General features: G+C 35.0%; 1 long non-coding RNA gene across 4 annotated transcripts; it reads right to left on the bottom strand.

Annotated features, from left to right (window-relative positions):
- Positions 1 to 2,025: 2,025 nt before the first annotated feature.
- On the bottom strand, positions 2,026 to 6,128 carry LOC145563905 (uncharacterized). Of its 4 annotated transcripts, none has more exons than XR_014094674.1 (6): positions 5,888 to 6,128; positions 5,572 to 5,711; positions 5,332 to 5,450; positions 5,013 to 5,131; positions 4,073 to 4,153; positions 2,026 to 2,445 (listed from the first exon to the last, which is right to left on the bottom strand). It is a non-coding gene; the product is annotated as an uncharacterized LOC145563905 (long non-coding RNA). The 4 variants fall into 4 exon arrangements; XR_014094673.1 differs by having other exon boundaries at positions 4,073 to 4,134; positions 5,888 to 6,112; XR_014094671.1 differs by lacking the exon at positions 4,073 to 4,153 and having other exon boundaries at positions 5,888 to 6,113.
- Between the last annotated feature and the right edge of the window lie 1,840 nt (positions 6,129 to 7,968).

Here is a 7,968-nt window from a genome sequence, read left to right as displayed (position 1 = left end):
TACTATTGGAGAACAGAAAATTGAGCTACATGCAAGCAACTGTAGCCCAAACAAGCTACATGCTTGATTAAAATAAACTCCACTTATATTGTAACATGTGTACAATTATTTATTAATTTTTTTAAAATTTTATTTTTTTCAAACTACAAGATATTGTAGCTTACCATTGGAAAAATTTGTTGCTAAAAAGTGTTATAGCTTAAAAATTGATGTGAAAAAGCAAGCTACAAAGCATTGTAGCTTTCCATTGGAGATGCTCTAAGAGTCAATATAATCAAAACTTTATGAGCGATGGTAATACATTTTTTATTTTACAAATATGATTATCAGTAATCCATGAGTAGCAAATCCAAGAGTATATAGTATATAAATCTATAATATATATATATATATATATATATATATATATATATATATATATATATATATATATATATATATATATATATATATATATATATATATATTTATATATATATATATATATATATAATGTTTAACTTATTAATAAACAACCCGAGCATCGCCCGGGGCACTAAACTAGTGTATTATAAAAAAAAAAAATAAATAAATTAAAAAAATAAATAAATTAACGGGTCATTAAGGTTGCAGGTAGTATAACTTGTTTAAAGCGGATATCTTTAAAAAGTTGCACTATCCAGAAATAATTAAAAGTTTGACTTACTTTTTACGGACCGTTCAATTGTTGTATTATTTTTGACAAATTTTATTTTTTATATTATTCTATCATAATAAAGAATTAACACAATTTTTGAAATGAATTAACACAATTAAAAGGTTAAATAATTGTTGAACCCTGGATTTGTTTATATACTCATATAGTCATATACACGCCCCGATATGTACCTAGATGTCTAGCATTGGATTTCCCACAAAGGCAACGACGGTAATGTTAGGAGTATCATCTATCGAATCAATCTAGAGAGTAGATCACTATAAGCTGCCACGAACAATCAATTATTTTGTCCATCATTACACATCAAGCAGCATTGACGTGATTAGAAACTGAACTTTACAAGGGTAAAATTGATCGATAAAATTATTGATTTAATTATTTTATATAATAATAATAATAATTTGAACTATTGTAAAAAAAATAATAAAAAAAATACTTAATGCTTTTATCTCTTTTCGACACATTGAATTGACGAAATAAATTAAATTATCTACTTGTATGTTTTTAGTTTTTTTATCTTGCATTATTTATAGCTAATATAATTGTACTCCCTCTGTCCCAAAACTTTGACCCTTTTGGCCTAATTTTAGTCCCAAACGATCGATCAATTTGCATTAAAATACCTACTAATTTACAATAATATTTGGGAAAATTTGCAAATTGCAGCCATTTAAAGTTCGTATTTTGCAAATTACAGCCATTAAAAAAAATTGCAAATTGCAGCTCAAAAATTCGTATAAATTGTAAATTGCAGCCCGATTAAACTTTTTCATCGGTTTACATGTCGAAAAATCTTCGTTTAAGATTTTAGGGGTCATTTTAGTCCTTAAGAGCCCGAATTGAGCTCTGAATTAGCAAAAAAATAACGTAAGTGTCTTATTTTTACAGTTTCCCACAAATCGATACATTTTTGTTACGCAAAATGCGGCACTTGCGTTATTTTTTTGCTAATTCCGAGCTCAATTCAAGTAGTTAAGGGATAAAATGGCCTCTAAAGCCTTAATAGAAGATTTTTCGACTTGTAAACCGATGAAAAAATTGAATCGAGCTGCACTTTACAATTTATACGAACTTTTAGACTGTAATTTGCAATTTTTTTTTTAAATGGTTGCAATTTACAAAATACGAAATTTAAATAGCTGCAATTTACAAATTTTCCTAAGTATTTTGCCGACGCTTTTTTCTGTTTATATTTTCTTTGTTAGGGACGCTTTTTCTTGTCCATACTCTTTACAAAAATATCTAGATTACAATTTTAAAAAAAATATTTCCCACTAAAAATTATTACTAGTTTACAAGTATTAATTACCAATATATACACAGCAAAATTAGGCCAAATTTTTTTTATTGCATATAAATATATTTATTGTTAATGTTCAATATCTAATAGTAATGAGTTTTTCTATTACTAAAGATATAATTCTAACTTATACTTTATTCTTGACTAGTTGTTGTGGAACAAATCTGCTCATTTCTTTACAATAAAACTTCAATCAATCTCCAATTTAGCTGCTCCTGAATCTGCTTACAAGGGGGCATAAAGCAAAGTTCTTATTGTGACCAATCATTGTTGTCATAGGAATACTGACAACATCATCGGGAATCAAAAACAACAGCAACAACATTGTGCAGAAACAGTAGCATCATTGTTGTCCTAGGAATACTGACAACATCATCGGGAATCAAAAACAACAGCAACAACATTGCGCAGAAACAGTAGCAAGGTCGACAACAGTGTGATCAGCGTCCTGCAACAAGAACAGCATCAGTCATTTCAACTAATGACAGAAATTGAATTAGTAATATATACGAATACCAATTACAATGATTCAAAAAGAAACCACACCAAAGACTTTAAAGCAATAACTAGAAACCACCCCCTTCTTTCAAATCCTCACCATTCATGAATCAACCCAAAAATACAAATTTTATCGTAACAAAAGCAAAACACAACCCAAAATTAATAAAAGTTCATAATAATAGGAATATAGGGAGCGGAAACAATGGACCAAGCAAGCACTCCAAATTAAACAAGCAGCATATATAGTTAAAACAAACGCAGTATTTGAACACAATTAATGCAAATCAATATCACAGTAATAGTGCCCACTGCAGACAGCTCACAAGAACCCTTCTTGAGCTTATGATAAAGATTCAGACAATCCACCTCAAGAATCAGGTGTTGCAAAAATCACCAATAATAAATTACATCAAAGAAAAAAAAATAGAAATAAAAAATTCATATTAATTTGGAAAAATGGAGTTTATAAATCCCAACTTCGGGCGGTTTACTATGAAAAATCCCAACTATTCGTTATCCCTCAAAAATCCCAACTTTGATACCCATTTTCTTTTAAGGATCCCAACAGCTCACCAAACCTTTTACTTCAAGTTACATCCACGTGTCAACACGGGATTGTTCAAAAAAAATAAAATAATTCAAAAAAAAAAACTAAAAAATTCAAAAAAAATTAATAATAATAAAAGCAGCTGCCACCCCCTTCCCGGAAAACACCCTACCCCTACCCCACCCCCGCTGGAAAATTGCCCCCCACCCCCGAAAACCCCTCCCCCGCTGCCGGAAAACGGCGCCCACCCCTCCACCACCCTCGCGGAACCTTCCCACCCTAAACCAGAAAACACCCCTCCTAAAACCTCCACCCTCAAAATCTCCCCCCCCCCCACCCTCCCCCACCCCTGAAATCGACCCACCGGGAGGGGGTCGATTTCAGGGGTGGGGGGAAGGGAGGGGGGGCGATTTCGAGGGTGGGGGTTTTGGGAGGGGGGGCGATTTCGAGGGTGGGGGTTTTGGGAGGGGGTGTTTTCCGGTTTAGGGTGGGAGGGTTTTGCAAGGGTGAGGGGGAGGGAAAGGGGTGGGTTTCGAGGGTGGGGGAGGGTTGGGCGTCGTTTTCCGGCAATGGAGGGGTTTTCGGGGGTGGGGGCCGATTTTCCGGCGGGGTGGGGTGGGGTGTTTTCCGGGATGGTTGGTGGGGGCTGGATTGGTTTTTTTTTTAATTTTTTTTTTATTTTTGAATAAATCAGATTTAAAAAAAACAATTAATTTTATTTTTTGGACCACTAAAATTCTGACAAGTGGCAATTTTTTTTTTTTTTAAAAAAAAAGAGTTAACCTTCTTTTCAGGTAACCGGTCATCTGGGATCTTTAAAAGAAGATGGGTATCAAAGTTGAGATTTTCAAGGGATAATGCATAGTTGGGATTTTTCATAGTAAACCGCCTAAAGTTGGGATTTATAAACTCGATTTTTCCTATTAATTTTATAAACTAAATATCGCAAAGATATACATTAAGCATTTATTACTCAGAAAGAATTGGAGTACAAAATCAATTGAAACAAAAATAATGTAACACTTACCCAAAATCATAAACCTAGGTATACCTTGATCCCTTGATCCCTCAAAAAAAATACCTTGATCCCTGCACCATAACAGCACCCCTGCTCAATAAACTTAGTCATGCAATCTAGCGTCAGATTTCTCTCTCCCTTATCCTTTTCTTTGTCTTCACAATTAAAAGGTCACTAAAAAAATTCGGCAAACACCACAATGAAAGGCTCAGCAACAACAATTCTTCAAGATCCCAAAATACTTTAACTGATTAATATGATAATATGATTATTAGATAGAAATTAAGCTTCACGACTAACATGGAAACTCTGGTTTTCGCATTCTTAGATGCTCAGGCTCAAAATCTGTCATCAGCAAGTAATGCTATATTGCTATGTAACTCTCATAGCTATTAATGTAGATTTGCAGTTCTGTATTTATTCCAAAATGACAGGATCCTGTTACATAATAACTTGAACAATAATCACCCAATAATTTTGTCCACATAAAATAACAGCTTGATCAGGGCTCCACTTTTAGAGTTTTAGGCTCATGCAGCAAGACGTTTCACAGCTGCTAGTTTTTAAGTATATTTGAACACTAAATCGGGTTTCTATCTACATGGAATTTTAAAGAATGTTACTGCTCCTCTGAGTGGTACATAATCTCTTTGTAAGATACAATAAAGCTCATGGAGTTATGCAAAGAGATTTATCCAACTCTTGATACAGGAGAATATAATAGATCAATTTGCACAATATGAGCTGTATGCAGTAATTTTATCAAACAAATTGAGATCTTAAAGCAAAAATAAAAAGGTATCAAAGAATTGCATAAGCAACAAACTGCAGGCATGACGACAAAGATATACTTCGTATTCATATCACTAAAAAGGACTGGAGCATATTCCCATACTTCTGATTATTAAAGTGCAAGAAGCATTAAAATGAACCACAGCACAGAGCATACCAGATCTGCAATGTTGCCAACATATTCGCCTTTAGCAGTAACATCTCCAATATTCTCACCCTTAGCAAATGCTTTGTAAATTGGGTACGAGTAGATGTTGACGTAACAGCACCAACATTCTGTCAGGCAGACAAGCATATTAAAATGATTAGCCATGGCATAGAAAGAAATAACAGGCATATCAATTATAATCAGATCCTTTAATTATAATCAAATCTCCTAACAAAATTAAACTATAATAAATAATTAGAAGATCTTAAATCAATATTAATGACAAAAAAAAAAAAAAAAAAAAAAAAAACAATCCAAATAAGCTTACCTTAGGGCCCATAGTGACTAATAGCCTAACAAATTCTTCAACACCTCTTAAGCTTAGATTTGCATGCATCCTCGCCAAATCTTGCTACTTTGACGGCATAATTAATGCTCTTATTCAACCTACCACCAATATACAATGTCAAAAAACATTAAAAATTAAAAATTAATAACTGAATAAGATCCAATCTTAATATAATTGGAATCAACAGAATCAGAGAATGTGTAAGGGAAGAGGACTTACGGCACATGTGGTGGCATACGCTGATGTCGGTGCGAGTGTGGGAGGTGAGGGTGGAGGTAGTGCGAAATATACAAAAATCGACACCAACAACCCAAACTAATGAAATATAAACAAACGAAAATGTTATCAATTCCCCTTGCCTGCACCCAACACACCAATTGAATCAAACCCTTAATTTGATACTAATAATGACCGATTACTATACAATAACTAATAATTCAAGACAATTTCAGAACAGTAAATCAATATAAATACCTAATTTGAACGATAAAACATTCAAACTACATAAAAGCAAGGAAATTTATGAGAACATTACCGGGAATTGAAAAAAATAACAAGCAGATGAACAATTTTTCCACAAGTTTAAGCTAAAATCTCTGAATTACAAGTGGTTTTAGGAGATGAGATTGTATGGATGATGATAGAAGGTACGGAGTAATTAGGTTTTGGGAGAAATTGAGAGAGAGATGGGTCTGTGGCGGCGAGTGGGAGCAAGCTGTTTTAATTTTTAATTGCGTATTTTTATTGCCCTGCTTTCTTTTGTTAGTCGTAATATTCTGATCTGAAATATCATACTGCCATTGAGTCACGTGCATGAGATTTTTTTGACGCTTTTTGTTGTCCATACAATATTACGACTCAGAAAAGCGTCGAGAAAAAACGGAACCTAAATTTTATGCGGACAGCTTATATTCAGCGTCAAGGCAAAAGCGTAGAAAAACTAAGGGATTTGCAGTAGTGTATGCAAGCTTAAAAAGTCTATTTATGGGCTAAAGCAAGCTAGCAGAAGTTAGTTACTGCGATTCAATGAAGCCGTCAGTAAGTTTGACTTTATCAAGAATCCAGATGAGTCTTGTGTTTACAAGAAGGTCAGTGGGAGTAACATCGTCTTCCTAGTCTTATATGTCGATGACATGTTACTCGTTGGAAATAACACTCCGGTGCTGGAGTCTGTAAAGGCCTGACTTAATTGGAAAATGTTTTTCAATGAAAGACATGGGAGAGGCTCAGTACATATTGGGCATCAAGATCTACAAGGATAGATCTAAGAGGATGATTGGATAGAGCCAGAGTACTTACATTGATAAAGTATTGGCTCGATTCAACATGGGGGAGGCCAAGAGAGGTTACTATCCATGTCACATGGCATAACCCTAAGTAAGAAGTAGTGTCCAAAGAGACCTGATGAGCGGGAAAAGGATGAATCAGATTCCATATGCTTTGCTTATTGGATCTATCATGTATGCCATGATATGTAGTAGGCCAGATGTATCGTATGCCTTGAGAGCTACGAGCCGATACCAATCAGACCTAGGAGAGGCACATTGGACTGCGGCCAAGAATATCTTAAAAATGAACAAGGATAAATTCCTAGTATATTGATAAGTGACTTTTCTGTCACTTTTAGGGTATTTTTATGCTTATTTTTTGGTTTAGTTTCTAATAATTTTCCTAGTTTTAGGCTTTATTTTCTCTCTTTTTCTTATGTTTCTTATTTGGTCTTTATTTTGAGTATTTTTGCATTTTTATTAGTTTTTAGTTTAATTTCGTAATTTTAGTTATTAATTTCTCTTTTCTCTTGTTTTCATATTATTTTAGTTTTATATTTTATTTTAATTTACTGTGTTTTATTTTATTATTTTATTTTATATCCTACCCTTGTGTTTGTTCTTGGTTGTAGGCGTGTTCGGGTCGATGCTCGATTTTCAAGTTCAAATCAATTTCGGATTCTCGATGTTGAGTCATATGTAAAGCATCAAGTTACTGCCCCTTTGCTCGTATCCATCACCACACCCCTCCTTAACCTCCACCACACAATAAACCCACAACACATCTCCCCTGCTCCACAACTCACAATTTCCCTGCTTCCCTCACCTCTGCCCCTAGCCAAAACCCACGCAAACACCACCAACCTGCAACCAAAACCACCAGCCGCAATTAACCACCGAACTCAGCGGCCCGCAGCAACCACCTCCAATCACCCCCTGCTGCGCCTCCTTCTACAGCCCTCACAATCACCACAATCAATATCATTTAACAACCTCCGCCACCTTCCCCTGTTTCCACTCGCAAAAACAATAACAATAACAGCAGTGGAAGCAACCTCAACCGAATTCCGCCATCACCGCCCTTGCGCCACCAACGAAATTACTCCCTCTCCGCATCTCACAACCCGCCACCGCTCAAACCACCATCAACAACCGCCTATCAATCGGGATTACAGCCTCGTAATTGGTAATTAATTACCACAAATCAACCCCAAATTGAAGACCCTTTAGAGCGAGATGTCACATGCTGACTGATCCCTTAGTCCTTTGCACGCGCGCCCACTAACTTCCTTCCCCAAGGTTGCTAGTCAAGGCTTACCCCGAGTATTGCTTATAGCAAGTAAGGCAA

Source organism: Chenopodium album, chromosome 10 (genome assembly GCF_948465745.1).
Source record: "Chenopodium album chromosome 10, dcCheAlbu1.1, whole genome shotgun sequence".
NCBI classification, from domain to species: domain Eukaryota; kingdom Viridiplantae; phylum Streptophyta; class Magnoliopsida; order Caryophyllales; family Amaranthaceae; genus Chenopodium; species Chenopodium album.
The sequence above is the reverse complement of the archived record's forward strand: the minus strand, read 5'-3'. Positions and strand labels throughout refer to the sequence as shown.